Here is a 19,858-nt window from a genome sequence, read left to right on the forward strand (position 1 = left end):
TTGTACCATCTTGCATTCTGTTGCTGTGCTTTCACGTGATTGAGGAGGATTTTCCGAGTTGTCAATCAATTATTTCCTCGGTGAGACACCTCTTGTTTTGATGCAGTATGGGGCCCCCTTGATCTGGCGTGACTAAAGAGAGCAGCCCAGCAAGTTTTGGATCTTCCCTAAGAGACTAGGAAGGCCGCTGTCAGGCCGCATCGGTGTCTGTGGCATCTCGGGTCTGCTGAGAGCGGCTCCTCGCCATTGGAGCACTGCTCAGGAACGCCACAAGGGAAACCGAGTCCAGGGGTGTCAAACACAGATTGTGTCAGCTGAGAGAGGGACGTACCTGAGAATTTACAACAATGTTTCATTCATGGGGGGGGGGGGGGGGGGGGGAGTCAGTCCCATGTTCCATATCTTGAGAACGAACCACAATTCAAGGCACTTTATTCTAGTCTTCAGCTCTGTATGGGTCTGGAGAGCCATATTTCATCAAACACTTTTAATGCATCTTTTCCTCATTTGTTTCTTTTATGGAAGTTTCTTTGAAACACCCACATCTGCGCATCATCTGGGCTGAAGTGCAGCTATGATGGGGCAGGGGGGTAACATCGGACCAGCATCCATTAACACCTGACATCCATTAACACCTGACATGTGACCGTAAAGAGGAAGTGACAGTTCTCTTTCATATAAATGTTCGCTCTGTGATGCAAGTGTAACAGCAGCTGTCCTATTCGCATTTTTAAGTAAAATATCACTGAATCAAGCCCCACCCTTAAGGAAGATGCGGTGAATTGTGATTATGTTGCAAAGTTTAGGGAAGCAAAAGACCCAATCATTATATTTTAATAGGAAGTGCTGATTTTTTTTTTCTCCGAAAGAAAAACCAGCAGGATATGGAAGCAATGACATGACACAATGACTTAGCTCCCTCTAGTGATCATTTTCAGTATTAAGCTATTATTGGTGGTTTGAAAGGGCTCAACAAGCAAGCCTTGTTTATGAAAATCTAATCTGCAGTTTTCAAACACAAGGCATGAAAATTATGTTTTGTGTTACACATCGCTCACAACAAATGTAATCTGATTGATACATTTGTACAACAACAAAATGAAAATTATGACATCTGCTTATTTCCTATTTGCATTTAAACAAATTACTGTCATAGTGTATATAGACAGGATGTTTGCTGTACATTTTAGAAATTCTAGTCACATAAAAATGATTCTACACCTGGGTTTGAGTAGACTTCTGGATGGTATTTAATGACATTTTCTCAACCAACACGTCAATGAAAAACTGATATCCCTTTCTTACACCTTGTTTATCCAATTATATAGCTTATTTAATACAGCTAAATATTTTACTGGGGGAAAATGCTTAATACTTTCCTCATGGGAATAACACAAGATCTGAACTGGCAACTATAAGGTCTATTTAAAAATATCAATATTTTTAACAGTTAACTGTTACTTCCGAAAAAAAAAAAAAAACATGTATAATGTTTATTTGGCTACTAAATCCCGAATAAAAACAAAACACTGGAATACTGTGAAAAGACATTAAGCCCTGACAGAGAGAGAATCCATGGGCTTCACTGAGGGGCATTGGGGGACCTTCACTTTATAAATGCAGAGGAGCAAAATGTTAACGTGCAATGGCACACTCTCTTTCACACACACTCACGGTCTCACTCACTCACTTACTGTAGTACAGTGAGTAATATCTAACAATTAATCAGCTGATTAATAAGGTTTTAAACGCTCAAAATAAGACAGTGACAGATTCTATTAACACTTTTTTGATACCGAGGATGATAATTGTCCAATGAACATCTAATTTGTCAAAAGCAGGCAGGAAACACGACATGAATTCAGCTTCCATTCAGTGCCTGGAATAGCTGCTTCCCCATTAACTGTTACATTATTTAATAATGGAAATAACGGAAGAATCCAGCTTTAACTTAATAAAGCTGCGTGCTAAAATCTGCAGCTACAAAACTGCATGACAATTTCAGCGACTTTGTAACAGCATCAGGGTGAAGCACAATAACTTTATCATGGATGCAGGCAGAGGAGATGCGGACGACATGCCTGTCAGAGGATAAATAAATGCGACAGTGAGAGACACACAGCTGCAGCACATGGGGAGGACACAGAATTACATCAGCGTGTAATCAAGAATGACGCAGCACGCGTTCAAGACAAGATTAAGCTAAATATAACCCTATAAACGAGCCTCGAGTTGAATCCTGCTCTTACTCTGACAAACTGAAAAGCTGCAAGGCCTAGTCAGTATGAAATGAAGGAGGCATCTTGTAAATCTGAGTCATCAGCATCCAACACATCAATCCCTGGCCGGAATGTGCCAAGTTGTAGACACACACATGTAGAGGGGGTCTAAGGTACCACGTAGGCCTTATCCAAACCCGGACTCATAGAGCTGAGAGGCCACAGGAAATCTACTTTAAGGTAGTGCAGACAGAGGTACCTTAACCACTAACAGAGTAGTCCCTACAGTTACTGTGCAGAAAAACATGCAGGAAAACGCATATTAAGTGACGAGCCATCTTCTCAGACACAAGGCACACTGCGAGATACTGCATCAGCATCCATTCCTCTGAGCCTCGTCACAGTGACATATGCTTACTTTTATAATATGCATCAACGTCCTTCTGAGAGGGGCAAATTGTAATTCCTTTCCATTCCACTCAAAGAAATTAACTTTCTGTAAATGGGACAGGGGAGAAAAACCCGCAAGCTTATTTTTTTCTTCCATGGAAATTCTGACTAATGGTGTTGTAATAAAGATGTTGGGCTAAAGGCTCCTTTTGGAAAATATAATTATGAGCCTTCATTCGTTGAAGCATTCAGAAGATCAGAAATGCTTCCGCTTTTCAGGTTTCCCCTTGAACTCCATACATCACTGCCAGCACTCGTTTTGCAGGGGGAAACACTTTCATTATTTCAAAGGTACTGCTCACGTTCACTTATGCGATGGGGAGCAGCACTTATGATAGATGCAGGAGCAACCATGTATCAGTGCCGAGAAAAGGGGAAAATGGTAGGATCTGAGATTTTTACATCACTGCAGGACGTATTGTTACTGCCAGCCTGTAGCCGGGAACATATTGTGTGCTTATATGTTGCACTTATGTGCTATTTGCATACCTCTAAATGCTACCCAGATATGATTAGCCAGGTCAGTTTCCAAGCCAGCTAAATAGTGAGCTTTGTCTAGAGTAAGCACAGCTGTAATTCTAGTGACTTATGTTAGAGATAAAGGGTATTCAGGTGAATTAAATGCAGCGGTCAGCATCAGCAGCCTTTTAACGTCATCCTGTTTTCTATGCAAAATATCGTATTTGTTTGCTTTAAGTTTTTGTTTCACAGACACACTATTATTTTATTCTTTTTATCGATAGGTCTTCCTGCCCAATGTTGTCGACATGGTTTTCCATCAATTACAGGAAAAAAAATCTGTATATTAAGGAGGACCTTTGTAGAATTTGCTGTTCCTGTAAGGAGAGCAGGACTCAGTCCTGCATATGGTGCCACAATCCACCACAGGCCTCCTCCACAATGCCCGACCCCCATAATGCACATTAAACACCAACCATAACAAGAATGCACAAGCAGAATCAAGTAAGCTAGCTCTAACTAAGGAAATACTCCTACTTACATGAAAAAGAGTCAGCATTGTTTTAGGAAATGGTGAACCTCAATTTCCAATCCACAAGCCACTTAAAGATTACACTTTAGTATTTAGATTTAAATATCCATAGACTTAAACTGTTCAAGCTAAAACAGAGGGGCATAATTAAACTGAGCTACTCCATGGAGTGAAAAGCAGCAGCATAAAAGCTAAACGACCTTCAACTTCAGCTCCACCTCCTCCAGAGTCATCCACATCTGTCCGCTACTTATTATTTATTCCTCCGACTTGTCGGCCTGACTCACGAGCATGAGGACCTCGAAGGTGCACGTCTCTCCGCAGACTATGGAAAATGAAAGACCCCCCTTGAGTTTTTCTGCCCCCCGGCCCTCCAAAGCGCAGAAGCAAACATTGTCATGCATAGAAACATGTGCCCGGGAACACGCTGCAGCGATTAATCAAGCGTCTTCCTCCAATTAATTCACCGGGGCCCAGGGGTGAGGAGCACCTTGCAGCCTCTCATCCCACCTGCTGCTTGATAAACAAAGCATTCTCCTGCTCATCTCACTTGTGGGTTTTGGGTGTTAGCTCTGCCATCTCCTGCCACGTTTTCCTGTCAACTTGCTGCTCTCTGCTGGAGTTCTGCACCATCATCATCGACGGAAGTTTATCCGGTCCTTTCTGTCCCAGCCAACACTGTAAAGTAGGGTAAACGTTGGATGGGCTGACCATCCACCACAGGTACCTCATTTAGGTGATGCACAGAAACATGGAGATCCCACAACATCCAAATAGCAGCTGGAATGAAATGGACTGGGTGAAGTGTCAGACAGAAATCACACCTGCTAGGTCACCTTATGACCTTCTGTCAGAACAAAGTTTTCAGTACAGATATAGATATGTAGCTGCATGCACAAATTTCGTTTTCATAAAGGAGACATAACTACAATGAAGACGAAAGATTATAAGGAATCTGACAGAGAATACAATTTAGGATAATTATAGGAAGGAACAGCCTAGAGGGAGAGGATGACGTCAAATAAATAACAAACGTACTACCTATCCACACAAACGGATTTGTCACATCAAACTCCGCAAGCACTACACTCCTCAACAGAGCTGTACTCAGCTCATAATTGTTTTTGTCTCTGGTTTTTCTCTGCCAAAGGCCAGAAATAATCACATAACAGGGCAGCTCAATCCATGGACTATGTCACATCCATAGGATAACAACCGGAGAGAAAAGAGTTTCTGAATAGCTAAAGTGGGCAAGTTCCTATTCCTCTCAAAAGACTGAAGCAGAGTGAGATGGTCGGCAGCTCAACGGGAATGATTCTGAACCAAAAGTGCGCTTGTAGATAAGCGGTTTTCATCAGATGTTCATCGGAAGAGGCCCCCACCTTGTGCGCAGAGCCATGTCATTCCATTACACGCATATTAAAGACAAGACGGGAGCAAATGCGGGCGTCTGCGACAAAAAACAAAGCAGCCGATGTGGAGAGGAAGCATAAAAATCGCATAATGAGCGAGACTTCAGCGGCGCGCCTGCAGTTTACAAGGAGCTTCAGAAGGAAGCCATTAACCGGCTCTTCCACGTCGCGCTTTATTTTTGGCGGCCCTCGTCGCATGATTCATGAAAGACCGGCGAAAGGCTAATTGTTCAAATTAATTCGCATAAAGTAGCAGGCAGGAGATAAGGGCATTACATCTGCAGAACCCTGGCATGGTCTAGGGTGCCAGCTGCTCCGAGCTAGCCCCACTGCCAGAAATTAACAACCACAAACATTAATTAATATACTTTTTGTTGTGTTATTAATTTACATCAAAAGGCTAAAGATTTTTTTTTTTTACAAAAAAAAGCTAGCAAGGAGAACAAACCATGATAATTAAAATTAATAGTCTCAGTGTAGCATTATTATACCTGAAAATGGTTAAATGGGGCAATAAGTGAGTAAAATGGAGACTTCCAAAGGGAGGCTAAAGTTTTGACAGTCGCCATTAATCTCCACAGTAACATGACCATCACAATTAGAGGGGATTCGGCCCTGTCACTCTGCTCTGATCTGTCACATGACCTGTCCTGCTCCATTTGACAGTGCTCGAGGCAAACTGTGAAAGAAGGCCTCGGGGAAGTGGCAAGGGGGGGTCCCAAGGAATTCTGGGAAGCATGATAATGAGAGCATGTAGACGGGCCCTGAGAATAACACTCCATCATCCCAGGAGGCCATTCCGGGATGCATACAGCAGGAGACGTCCAGGATGTGATGCCAACCAATCACAATACACACACTCCCACAAACACAGGGCAGCTAAGGTCACAAACAGTGCAGTTTCCTACAGTTCTACACAAGTCACAGCAAACAGGAATTTAGAATCTAGGAATACTCTAGAAGCAATAACCTGCATGCATTGTACACTGCAAGCGGCAACAAGCAATGTTAGACTGGAATTTAAAAAATTTATTAATACTCTAATGTAGCATGTGATTCTGTGGTCTGTTCATAGTCTCTGTAATAATGTACAGACATCTAAAACAGACTACCCAGCTCTGAAATGTCAGGTTTTTGCTTTTTTGCTACCTTTTTTGCTTATGGATGACATACAGTGGAAGATGTGGGGGGGGGGGGCAGTTATCAGATTTGTGCTTGGGATGAGAGCCAGCGAAGCAAGGTGAAGCTTACGCCCTCCGCTGGTGCGTTCAGGGGGAGACAGACGCTCTGGTTGGAGCCAGGAAGCCGGCAAAGTGATTAATTCACCATTTAAACATGCTGCAAGGTGTTTCATGCAGTATTCCTGCTCAGCCAAGCTGTGCGCTGGATTAAGTTTTCAGGAGATATCGAGTCCTGTCCTCCGCTCACTTTCCATCACACAGAGCTCTCCAAACTCAGGGTGTAGCTCCATATTTCACAAGGTGGATGTACTAATAATTTGTATGTGCATATTCCATACCTCAGAAGTCAGTTGCTGGAGATTAATTTAATCGTGATGCTGAGGCCGTCTGAGGAATTACATTAACAGCTGTGCACGTTCACTTTGGCTGCAGTTCATGATCACCCATCTGAGCTGATTACTTTACGCTCAGCTTGGCTGATGCCTGAGAAAGGAATAAGGAAATTGTTCTCCCTCACAGACGGCAGGAACCGACACACAGGGAAGCAGAACAACTGACCGAGCAACATCTCCACAACAGATGTTGCTGTTAAAGAGTGTTCTGTCCTTTCCGGTTTAGGTGTGACTGCAGGTTTTGCAAACAGGACCCTCTCAACAAGGAGTTACGCATTTGGCACAAAGCTTGGCTATTTGAGAAACGTGCACAGGCTGGGAAAACCCTGGATGGAGACTTTTCTTCACAACCATAAATTCCCCACTTGCTACTTTTGATTCCTTAGATCTTCAGGTTTATAAATCAAATCGCCTCACCACCATCACTAATTATGGCCCTTCCTGAGAATCACTACATCCTCGGTTACATCCTAAACATTTCCCTTCTTGCTTGGATCTTCCAAGTAACCACACAAGCAACAATACGCTCATCATTGCCATTAAAATCAAATTATTAGATCAGGTCACTGAGAGCCCATTAATTACTGTAATGAAGTCTGCCGTAAATGATCAACAATGGCTTCAGAGTGTTACTCATTTCTTCAGAAATAATTTCTTAATGTTCAGCTAAGGCCATGTGTGTCACAATATCTCTTTTAAACTCTGCAGGCTCTTGATCCTACTGCCTGTTCAAATCTTCAGGTTTATTCTTGCCTTGCTGGATAGTTTTCCAAATGTTTTTCCCCCAGTATAGAGGATGTTTTATCCTGTTTTTTTTTTCAGGCTAGTGGACAACAATGATTTGAACTGACAATAAACTGGGCTTAACTGCCGGGTCAAAACACTCCTCATGATGAGGTGACGGGAAAACAGCTTCCTGCCACAGTGTGTTCATCTGAGGGGCCAGACCTGACATTTTATTATTATTATTATTAAGCATTACATTTCCCACTGCTTATCAGCAGGGGGCGCTGTTCTTCTTTACTCAGTCTGAATAGTGACCAAGTGGGATTTGCTTCTCATACCTATATGGGTCAAAGTTCTGGTTGAACATTTTGATTTGATTTCTCCACTCTGGCATTGCATTTAGAAAACGGCCCAGAGTTCAGCAGCCTTAAACTTAGGCAAAAAACGAGTTGAAAAATATAAAACTTTGCTCCTGAAATATTATTTTTGATAGTTACACAATCTGTGCATTTCATGAGTTTATGAGCTTTTGTCATTATAATGCAGTGAATGTAATACAATCACAGAAATGGCGGTGCATGGGTGTCACTAAATCAGAGGAATGGGGTTGGCGAAAGCCAGCTGGACACATGAGAATTCGCCGTGTGCAATGCAGCTAGTAACAAAACCCTCTAATGTTTCCCAATCCGTTCCTCAGGGACCCACAGTCGATCCATGTTTTTGCTTCCTTTGAGCTCCCTACCAGACAGTCCACATTTTTGCTCCCTCCCAGTTCCCGGGAACAAAAACGTAGCCTGTCTATGGGTCCCCGAGGACCGGATTGGGAAACGCTGCTCTAATGTGGTAGTTTATCAGGACGCTGCCCAGGCGTGTGGCTATGCCAGCCCATTTGGGAGGGGGGGGCTCATTCACATTCATAAACCTCACATGTGGAGTCACTGCGTCCCGGCGGACTTGGTTACGAAGCCGTGGGCCGTCGCGGCTGTAACTCCTCTGCCACACATACAAACACCGCATAATTGATGTCAATAGCTTTAGGCCACACCATAGTCTATGTACAAACATCTGACATATTTCATAACTGGGGGGGGGGTTATGTTTCTGTGATATATGTAACACAGGCTCAATGTGATTATATTTCCAGCTGCAAGAATTTCCAAAGGTGAACAGTATTTAGTGTTATTATTTATTAAGCTAGTTAAGTTCTGCCATGAATCAACTTACATTTCATAGTTATCACCCACAGCAATGGGAGAAAATATGCCCACCAGACAGATTGCTGGAACCCCCATTTGCCCGTTCTTTGAAAACCGGAGGTAAGGGACAAAATTGCAGCTGAGGAAGCTAGAGGATCCCGAACGTCACCACAGACTAAACCAAAGTGCAACTTGTATAAAAATGTATCTGAGATGGTTGCTGAAGGAAAATGGAATGTTTTCAGCTCCGAATGAAATATCCACAGACGCTGAGGTGAAATTAAAATTATAGAAGCCATGGAGCAACCTTTTAGAAGTCATAATGACAGCTGAACTGACATTGCTATTACAGGAAACATTGTGCAAGCAGGGAAGTAAGTAGCGTAACATTAAAAAAAATGAACGTGCTCTGCAGAGCCTGGGTTTCGTTCTCATGTCGAAGAGCACACGCTTCATTGGCTTTAAGGTAAGGGCCTGATACCAAGGCTGCCTGGGTTTCTAACACCACAATCACACTTTGTTAAATTAAGCCAAGAATGTCTGCGTCAGGGCCCTTTATAATAAATTGAACCCAGTTAAGCTGTGGACATTTCACTCCATGCTCATTTTTCATGGGAAAATCCAAGTGAGACAGCTGACACAACGTAAAGGGTAAAATCCCATTTATTTCAAACTGTTCACTTGATCACAATGAAATTGACTGATTACCAATAATTAACATTAATGATATAATCTTTAGATTTGGCATTCTGATGACACCTACATATGCCCTTATTGGCTTAACCCCTGCATGGTCAGAGATTTTGTTTGTTGAGGGTTAAACAAATCAACAATGTGCTGAATTGTTCGCTTACAGAGCCTTTGGCATTTAAAGACCTACATTGTGGTTAAGGAATCACAAGGAAAGGAGGCCACTCAACATATTTACTGATGAGTTACTCATAATTCTATTCTCTAAAAAGCCAAATAATGTTAATATATTTTCATAAAAGCTTATTATCAGGGATTATCAGTTGTAAGATCGAAGACCAACAATCACTCCACAAGGATTTGTCTACTGCCATTTCAATATGCCTGTACAGAAAGGTTGGAATTAAAAGATGATCCTCAATAAAAACGTCCTACTGTATTTGAAAAATGAGCTTAAGCCCCACTGATGGCCCTAAGACACAACATAGACCATCTTGTCACTGCAACCAGTTAGACAAATGCAATTAGTACATGGTACAGAAACAGACATCAGACAACTGCAACACCCTTATTGATAGCACTGATGTCTAGTTTCTCAGTCTCAACAACAGAGCCAAATTTTAAGTCTAAATATAATCTTTCAGTGTCTGACATTGTAGATATGATCCAGACATCAAAAAGATCAAAAAACGTCTGATCCTTATTCTATAAATAAAATTAATCGTCGCCAAGCACAAACAAAACCTGTTTCCAAGTTCACAGCCAGTGCCAGCAAGACTGTGGTTAAATTTGCTTCTTCTGATGAGAGGATGACTCACTGATGTTTGTCAGTAATACCTTCCAACAGTCATAGTGAAAATTAATACAGAGAGGTAAAATACCCTCTCCTAACAGCTATGCCGATCCCCAAAAAGTCACCTGTTGTGCTCAGTGTCTAAGAATCCAATACAGCAACTTCACGCCCATTATTGGCCCTGAAAATAACTCGCAGAGTGAGCCAGAGGCAGCAGTAGCAGCGTGACTAGTGCGGACCCTATGATTCCCTTAAATCAAACCAAACGTGGTCTTATTAGGCTGCCCCACTAAATCAATCTAAATCTAAGCATAACAACTCCCTAATCAGGTGGTAGGGAGAATAATAGGTTGTCATGCATGAGATAAAATAGGCAATCATGGAATGTTTTCTTTAATTAGGCTTGCTAAAGTGGAAGAGGAGTCCTTACATTCATCATAGGCAGGTGGAAAATGAGTAGAGTTACTGGAGGAGAGGAGGCAGTGAGCGAGATGGCGTGGTTCAAACCATCAAGATGATCTCTCTCTTTCAGCACATGGCAACAGAGTGGCAAAAGACAACCAGGGCTTCCAGTTATAAACATTTCTCCCTTTGCTTGTTGTGGAACTTTAAATATGTATTACTACAACAATCTGAATGGACGATGACAACAGCCTTGTCAGTTTGTCCCCGTCACTCTCTCTCTCTCTCTTTGGTGTCACACAGAATCCACATACTCTTTAAGTCCCATTCATTAGCACATGCTGGTGCCAAAAGTGACCTATGAATTTCACCCAGAGTATCTGTTCAGGTCAAGTAGCGCATTCAAGAGTACTACTGCAGGGCTCTGGGACTTAAACCTTCACTAGTTCACGACCTTAAGAAAAATACAGACATCTGATGGGAACAAGCCTCTACCTGTACAGAAAGAACCCTCTAGGGTTGAGGATCAATAATCCTTCAGTAATTTTCCCAGCATCTGATGTCTGACTCGCAAAGCACTTGAGCCAAATTGCTTCTTAGCTGCTCTTTTCTGTGATAAACAAGCTTTAATTGGCTCTATTGACCCAGTAAGTAAAACCCAGGTCAGAAAACTGGACAGTGCAAGAAAGTCAGCTCATCTGCTCAGTAGATAAGTATGGAAAAAGGGTCTCATACCCACAGCAGCCTGGTTCCAAACTGCAGACACCTTGATTGACAAGCTGATTGACAATGCTGAATGAGGCTGGCTGAAAAAGGAATCAATTATACAGCAAGATAAAGATTAGAGGACCCACCCAGTATCACCCAGTATCTCTGCAACCAGGACAACCTGCACTCCATGGTTTTGTCTTCCGGTCAGTCACTCAACCATATTCTACACATGCTTCAAAATACTGTACTTTTAGCCCATAGAAAAATATTAAATGTTCTTTACCCCCCTCTAGTGTTAGGAACTGATTTTCATTAGCTGATCCTGATTTTTTACAGTTGTAGGTTGAGAACAGCAGCTGATTTAAGCAGTCGTTCTGCCTTTATCTTGTGGACACACATTCCCAAATAAATATGTTATGGGCACAGCGATAGAGTTGAGGTAAATATTTCTCATTCCCTTTGTTACCGGCTAATGACTGTCAGGGGAATGACTGTTAGGAACCCTGGTTCATGAAGGACTGAAGGGTCTTCTGGCTTCAGTATCCTTCAGTTCTGAGCTGATTTAATGAAGTTATTATTAGAACAAAGTACAAGTTCACCTGGTGCTCCAGGTGTACATCAGATTCTACCAGGAAGGTAACCCAAAATCATGTAGACACCCAGACTCTACATAGTGGATGGTTCTCCGACCTGATTTAACAGGTCATGGGTCCACATGCTGAGTGATAGAGTAGCAGCTCCATCTGAAGGAATCCCAGAATGCTTCCATTGCCCACAAAGGTTTCCTCCACCAATCACCTGTAAGGGAGTCCGTCCCCCTTTTTTTCCTGGTGAACTGTCTCTAACAGCAACATCACAATATGCACCCATGGAATTACACACGTGTGTGCGTGTGCACGCACACACACACATACACACCCTTTTTACGACAGTACCCAAGCAACCAGCAAACTCCATCAGAACGTCGTTGTAAAGGCAATAAATCATTTCAGCCTCCATCTATTGTTATTGATGAATGGCCAATTATTTGTCACCTAATATGGTGAAAATTGTGACCTGAGAAATGGATGCGGTTCCCCCGCCATGGCCAAGGACAGCACCAATGATGGATTATGTGATTTAGCCGTTATTATGCTTTTAATGTGCTGCTTTGAAGTGACAGCGAAGCCAGGCACTCCTGCTTTTAAAAAAGCGTCATTTCCATTGTAAAATGACGAGAGACAACACTCATAATTCACGATATATGGCAGGCTGACGGAGATGAAATTGTTTGTTTTCCTCTTGACGGATTTTTACCTGACAGTGGGGGGGGGGGAGCAGGGGTGTAAATGCCTGTGTGCTGAGGCACAACTGAAGCCTGTCACAGCGAGCCACCATTTCCGCCACTCTCTTTGGAAAGTCTATCGGTGGAGTGAAAGGCTCCCCATTCAGGAAGATGCACTTCATTTGTTTTCCATTCCTCTCCTCTGGAACACAGGCGGGAACCTCAGGCGCCTGAAAGAGGAGAGCGACAGACCTTTAGAGAGGATGATAGCATGGGCCCCATCACCATCAACGGATTGTCTCTCCTTTTTAAAGTATTAAAGAAATTTTACGATAGTAATGACATTGATTAGTCTGTAATAGCTCATGTCATTAGTTTATTAAATGTATGCATATTAAAACCCAGGTTTATGCTTAAGCTCTAATTTTAGGGTAAATATACATATAACATATATATTTTAACTATGGGTGGGGTACAGGTAAATACACCACCCAAGAAAGGAGCTATTAAATAAAGCCCATAAATAAAGGCTGCAAACATTAAACATTATTAAAACATTAAACATACCAATTCACATTCCCTCCACCCCTATCCCGTCAGAAACAAAAGCAATCCCAAAATGCAAGTTTGTGACCTGCACACTCGATACTAAGAAATGCTAATGAGTCATGGTGCAATTCTGCAGCAATCCAATGTTTTGAGGAAAATGCAGGACATGTGGGAATTGCAGGAACATTTCTCCTTTAATAATTCATAAACCAATGCAGACTGCAGTCAGACAGCACTGCCGAGCCTTTACTCATACTGTACATCCTTATCAACGCTTTCCAATGAAAATTTACATGCTAGGAATTTTACACATATAAGACAACATCAGAAATCAAAATCTGATATGAGATCATTCCATTTTCTGCTGGGGATGGGGGGGGAGGGGGACTAAATTGAGATCATCAAGTTATAGTTACATATAAGTAAAAAGATGCCCAGAACGAAAAGTGCAAGACTGGAGTCTGGTTGCATGGAAACGCTTTACAAACAGGCATAATGGATCTGCATTATTCTACCTATCGGATGCCCTCCACAAGTGAGGAACAGGGGAATATAGCAGAGTGGAGGTCCACGTTTAGCCTCTCTAGGTAAGATGGCCCACAGATGCTGCCAAGATAACGCGAACAACTCTGTTGTACGACACTCACGGTCACACACGGGTTGCCTTGCCAACAGGACTCCCTATTCCCTATGGACACCCCCTGGCAAATTACACGATGAGGCATACGAAAGTCTGGGGAGGGCCTGTGAATAATGACAGCTTAAATTATAGATCAGAGATTGCAGCAACATCGCCAATTATGTTGCGCTAATTAAGTAATTATCGTATGTTTGCATGTGGGCTATTTAACCATTAGGGATAAACAATATCAATTTTCATACACTTCAGATCGTCTGTTATCTTGATGGGACTGCAGATTTGTTTTTAAAAATAACTGCATATTTTTACAACATTATTAAAATGCATAGTTCAAATAAATGTCCAACGTCACAATTATAGTCCTCCCAAAGGCAGACTCAGCTTTGAAAAATAAAGCTGTAATCCAATGCCACCATCAAAACATTTATCGAAACAATCCATATACTGCCTAAAATAAGTTGTAATTTTGAATGTGCAATTATGCATAATGAGAATCTCATTATGAAAAGCCTGTCCTACAATATAAAAAATTTAAATAAAATACCATGTTTAATAGCCCAGTTTGAACTCTAATATAATAAAACTCTAATTTTATAAATGCAGCTAAGCTGCTTTTTAAAAATAAATCACCCAGTACAAGGGGACAGTTAACATAATGCTATTTTACCTCAGATTAAATATTGCCAATTAACTATCAATTACACTGTAGAATGTATACACCCATTAGCCGTTCTTAATTAACCAAATGGTTCTAAATGCACACTTTAAAGCTTCAAAAGAGAACGTCTTCATGTAATCTAATATGCTAATAGAAGTGTTTTTTTTCCTTGTAACATTAGGAGTTTCACATATAATTCACATAAAAATTGGAGATTCCTTAATAGCCAATCCATTTACATTAACGTATTTCTCAGAGGAATCCCAGGTGTTTGCTAACAGTAACGTGACATGCCATATCAATCTGATATTCAAGTACCACATCTGTGCCGATATCGCATGTTAACATTTTCTACAAGCAACACAACAGTGTTCATGAGTATCTTTGGGGATTACACGCTGCCCTAGTTTACTGCATCTGAGTAGCAGGGAAAATCTTACTTACAATGTAAATAAACATAGAGACACACACACACACACACACGCATACAACTAAAGCAGCCAGTTTTAAAATGGGGTAAATCTTAACCTTCAAAGAAACACTCTCAATGTCACCGACAAATTAGCACGAGAGGCTTCAATTTCATCTTAAACTATTCCTTCATGGTAATTATTCCAGTAAACTAAGAAATATTTCAAAAGACCCAAAAGGAAAGCTATGATGGCATATTAAATTTGGTTGAAGGCTTGATTATTGCTTATATACAGAAATACATCGCAAATGTTTGTCAATGAGCATTTCCAAATTGCTTTGAAAGGATGGGAAATTCTTTGAATGGGACGAAAACGATGTTTGCTGCAGCAAGTCATTATCTTAAATTCTACTTATGATTTGCAAAAAATAAGTGTTAAAATTGGAGAAAATAATGAAATGGGTGCCAGGGTTATGGCTCTCTTACTTCTGCTGTTTGCTACAACAGGAATTCATGAAGGGACTCTAAGAAGGCAGGAAATTGTCATGCCAATATGCTGCTTACTCCGCTAAAGTCACCATGGTCAACATTTATAATCATATGAATCACTTCACAAGGTCCCTCACAATACCAAGCCATAAAAACAAGCTTCATAGCTGTTAAATTACACCTATGGATTTAAATGAAAATCAAACAAAATTAGCCAGGACAATAAAATTAACAGTAATGTTTATTATTATTATTGGTAGTGGAGGGAGTAGTAGTGGTATTTAGTTGTAATTACAATATTGTATTATTCAGCAGACAAATATTCACTATATAGACAAAAGTATTGTGATATCTGGCCTTTATGCCTACAGGAAATTTTATGACATCCATAGGCATTAATATGGAGTTGGTTCCCCCTTTGCAGCTTTAACAGCTACCATTGTTCTGGGAAGGCTTTCCACAAATTTATGGAGTGTGTCGGAGAGAATTTTTGCCCAATCATCCAGAAGAGTATTTGTGAGGCCAGGCACTGATCTTGAACATGAAGCCCTGGCTCGTCTCATTCAAAGGTGTTAGATGGGATTGAGTTCAGGGATCTGTGTGGGCTAGTCAAGTTCTTCCACACCAAACTCACCCTCTTTATGGAACTTACTTTTTGCAGAGTCATGCTGAAATGAAAAGAGTCTTCCTCAAACTGTTCCCACAAAGTTGGAAGCATAGAATTGCCCAAAATATACACTCAGTGACAAAAAAATACATGCGGCTATACGGTGCAGAAGGGAGTTGTACAGCAGTTGTATCTTCTCCTGTGGAAAGTTGGCCAACAGCTGTTGAAACTGGCCCTGGAGATCCTGCAGATTGACACTGCGTCTGAGTTGATGTCCGAGCTGATCCGACACAAGTTTGATTGGGGAAAGATCAGGGGACCTGGCTGGTCAGGGGAGCACCTCAACATGACACAGGCAGTCCATAGACATACATGTTGTGTGGATGGGCGTTGTCTTTGTTGAAAGACTGTACCAGGGTGTTGTCTCAGAGGGGTAAGACATGCGGATGCAGGATGTCACTGACATAGCGCTGTGCCATCAGGATACCCTGTGACTCCCCACATCATGATGGCAGAAGTAACGTCGGTGTGTCTCTCCACAACATTGGCAGGTTTGGTCGTCTCCCCTTGGCGCCGCCATACGCCCACATCTGTGATAATGCAGAACTGAGATTCATCGCTGAACATGGTACGATACCACTAGTCATCAGTCCATACCTTCCGGTGACAGCACCACTCCAAACACAGCTGTCTCTGCCTATGCATGGGATGGTGAACCCATAGTCTGGCTGATGCCAGTCGTCGAGACACAGTGCAGGCACAGATGTCATGGGTTTCTGTAATGCTTGGCACACAATACGACGATCCTGCCTTGGTATGGTTTGTCTTGGACAACCGGAACCTTCACGACATGTGTGGGTGCCCTCCTATGTCCACTGGTTCCAACATCGGGCAATTGTGACATCTGCATGCCCCACATGCTGGGCAATTGCACGATACGACCACCCGGCCTCATGCAAACCCACAATGCGACCTAGGCCTATCAAACTCTGTCAAGTGCTGGTAATGCTGTGTAATGCATCTACAAGGCATGTGTCTGGTGACTGGACATGCCAGCTCCTTGCAACTCGAATCATTTACATACGCATCGCTGGTCTGCATGTGTAGCAAATTACATCCAAATCAGACCAATACTTCTAGGTGCTTAAATTTTTTTGTCACTGAGTGTATATGGGTGTATGTATATATATACACTGCTCAAAAAAATTAAAGGAACACTTTTTAATCAGAGTATAGCATCGAGTCAATTTAACTTCTGGGATATTGATCTAGTCCGTTAAGTAGCAATGGGGGTTGTTAATCGGTTTCAGCTGCTTTGGTGTTAAAGAAGTTAACAACAGGTGCACTAGAGGGGCAACAATGAGACGACCCCCAAAACAGGAATGGTTTAACAGGTGGAGGCCACTGACATTTTTCCCTCCTCATCTTTTCTCACAGTTTTTTTTCACTAATTTTGCATTTGGCTGCAGTCAGTGTCACTACTGGTAGCATGAGGTGATACCTGGACCCTACAGAGGTTGCACAGGTAGTCCAACTCCTCCAGGATGGTGCATCAATATGTGCCATTGCCAGAAGGTTTACTGTGTCTCCCAGCCCAGTCTCAAGGCCATGGAGGACATTCCAGGAGATAGGCAGTTACTCTAGGAGAGATGGACAGGGCCGTAGAAGGTCCTTAACCCATAAGTAGGACCAGTATCTGCTTCTTTGTGCAAGGAGGAACAGAAAGAGCACTGCCAGAGCCCTACAGAATGACCTCCAGCAGGCCACTGGTGTGCATGTCTCTGAGCAAACAATCAGAAACAGACTTCATGAGGGTGGTCTGAGGGCCCAATGTCCTCTAGTGGGCCCTGTGTTCACTGCCCAGGACCATGGAGCTCGATGGGCATTTGCCATAGAATACCAGAATTGGCAGGTCCACCACTGGCGCCCTGTGCTTTTCACAGATGAGAGCAGGTTCACCCTGAGCACATGTGACAGAAGTGAAAGGGTCTGGAGAAGCTGCGGAGAACATTATGCTGCCTGTGACATTGTTCATCAAGACCATTTTGGTGGTGGGTCAGTGATGGTCTGGGGTGGCATATCCATGGAGGGACACACAGACCTCTACAGGCTAGACAACGACACCTTGACTGCCATTAGGTATCAGGATGAAATCCTTGGACCCATTGTCAGACCCTACGCTTGTGCAGTGGGTCCTGGGTTCCTCCTGGTGCACGACAATGCCCGGCCTCATGTGGCGAGAGTATGCAGGCAGTTCCTGGAGGATGAAGGAATGGATACCATTGACTGGCCCCCATGCTCGCCTGACCTAAATCCAATGGAACACCTCTGAGACATAATGTTTCAGTCCATCCGACGCCACCAGGTTGCACCTCAGACTGTCCAGGAGCTCAGTGATGCCCTGGTTCAGATCTGGGAGGAGATCCCCCAGGACACCATCCGTCGCCTTATTAGGAGCAGCCCCGACATTATCAGGCATGCATACAAACACGTGGGGGCCATACAAACTACTGAGAACGATTTTGAGTTCCTGCAATGAAATTTCGGCAAAATGGACCAGCCTACCGGATCATTTTTTCACTTTGATTTTTGGGGTGTCTGAATTCAGCCCTCTGTAGGTTTATCATTTTCATTTCCATCAAACGATGTGGCATCCTTTCGTTCCTAACACATTATCCAGTCCATATCAGTATAGATATACAGCATGATTTTTTTCCCCCATTGAGATCTGATGTGTTTTCCAAGCGTTCCTTTAATTTTTTTAAGCAGTGTATTTCTATGTGTGTGTAGATGTGTGCACATGTACAGTATGTTTTTTTTCCTTCTTTCTCAATTGCATCTAATCATTCACAACATAAATTTATCGAAACATAAATATAATCATGTCATAATTTTTCTCTTTCCTTTCTTTCTTCTCATCCCTCCAATGCTCCTTCCTTTAAATACGGTCAGTCCTGACACAACATGATTAATGCATTCGTGGAAAAACCTCGTGCTCACTAAAATTGCATAGTAAAATATACATATACAGTGGAAAAAAGGGTTAGGGTAATGTGACTTGAAAACTTATTAATGCACGCCAAATTAAATTAAATAATAACCATCTAGTGTGGTCAGAAAATACAGCAAATGATTAATGAAGCCTCATTTTGGCCATCATAGTCAGCAGAAGTGAGCCACAGTCACCATGCAACCAGGCATGCACACAGCACGAACACAATGGATTCCGATATGCAGAGGGGCACGGAAGGCAACATACCTACATACAGTCTATGAAAAGCAGAAGTAAGTGAATTAAAAAAAACGTTGCTGTGTTTCTATACAACAAATTGTCAAATATTATTATAATCTAAGACTGTGCAATGCCTCGATGTACAAAAAGTTTGTTTTAGATTTGAAAACCATTTCAACCAACTCAATAAAAAGAACTGGTTCAAAAGAACGATTTGTTCACGAATCAGACATCACTATCGTTCACTTGGATAGCTGTTTTTGCATGCAAGACCATATGGGGTTGTAGTTCACGTAGTGCTCTCTCTCAGACTGAAAATCACGCAAATACAAATGCTATACCACATTGTATTGAACTTGGGTACTAAGTCTAATACATGAGTCGCATCAGAACAGATTCGCTACATGTTGTAGCAGGACTGGCTGCACTGACTTCACTAGTCCTCCCAATCCCACCACTTCCCCTAGCTGGTTCCGATCCCTGCACTCGCTGCCATGGGCTGGGTGGGTGGCTCTTCTGCCCTCTGGGTGGCGTGGATGCACACACACAAAAACATGACAGAAACAGTACAGTATGTGCCCTCGCAGCCTACGCATATATTTTGCTCACTAACACCTAATGGTTCTCTCATCGTAACTTTTGAGTTGATTTTTTCTTCTTCTCCCTTCTTTTCTATCGTTCCTTTTCTTTTCAAATTAATAAAAGAAGACGGAATGATATTATGTACTAATGTTTACTAAAATCCATCCATTTTATGACTGATGATCCTGGTCATGGTTGTGGGGAGGGCAGAGCCTATTCCAGGCAGTATAGGATACAAGGCTGGGTTACACCCTGGATAAGA

General features: G+C 42.2%; 1 long non-coding RNA gene across 2 annotated transcripts in view; it reads right to left on the minus strand.

Moving 5' to 3' along the window:
• Positions 1-1,226: 1,226 nt before the first annotated feature.
• LOC111849463 (uncharacterized) overlaps positions 1,227-19,858 on the minus strand; it is a 40,558-nt gene continuing 21,926 nt past the window's right edge. Inside the window, exons 2-4 of one of the 2 annotated variants that reach the window (XR_002839530.1) lie at positions 12,460-12,657; positions 4,211-4,366; positions 1,227-3,985 (exon numbers count right to left, since the gene is read on the minus strand). This is a non-coding gene — a long non-coding RNA (uncharacterized lncRNA). The remainder of the gene's footprint in view (positions 3,986-4,210; positions 4,367-12,459; positions 12,658-19,858) is intronic. The other variant, XR_002839529.1, reaches the window with a different exon arrangement.

This window comes from Paramormyrops kingsleyae, chromosome 1 (genome assembly GCF_048594095.1).
Source record: "Paramormyrops kingsleyae isolate MSU_618 chromosome 1, PKINGS_0.4, whole genome shotgun sequence".
NCBI lineage: Eukaryota > Metazoa > Chordata > Actinopteri > Osteoglossiformes > Mormyridae > Paramormyrops > Paramormyrops kingsleyae.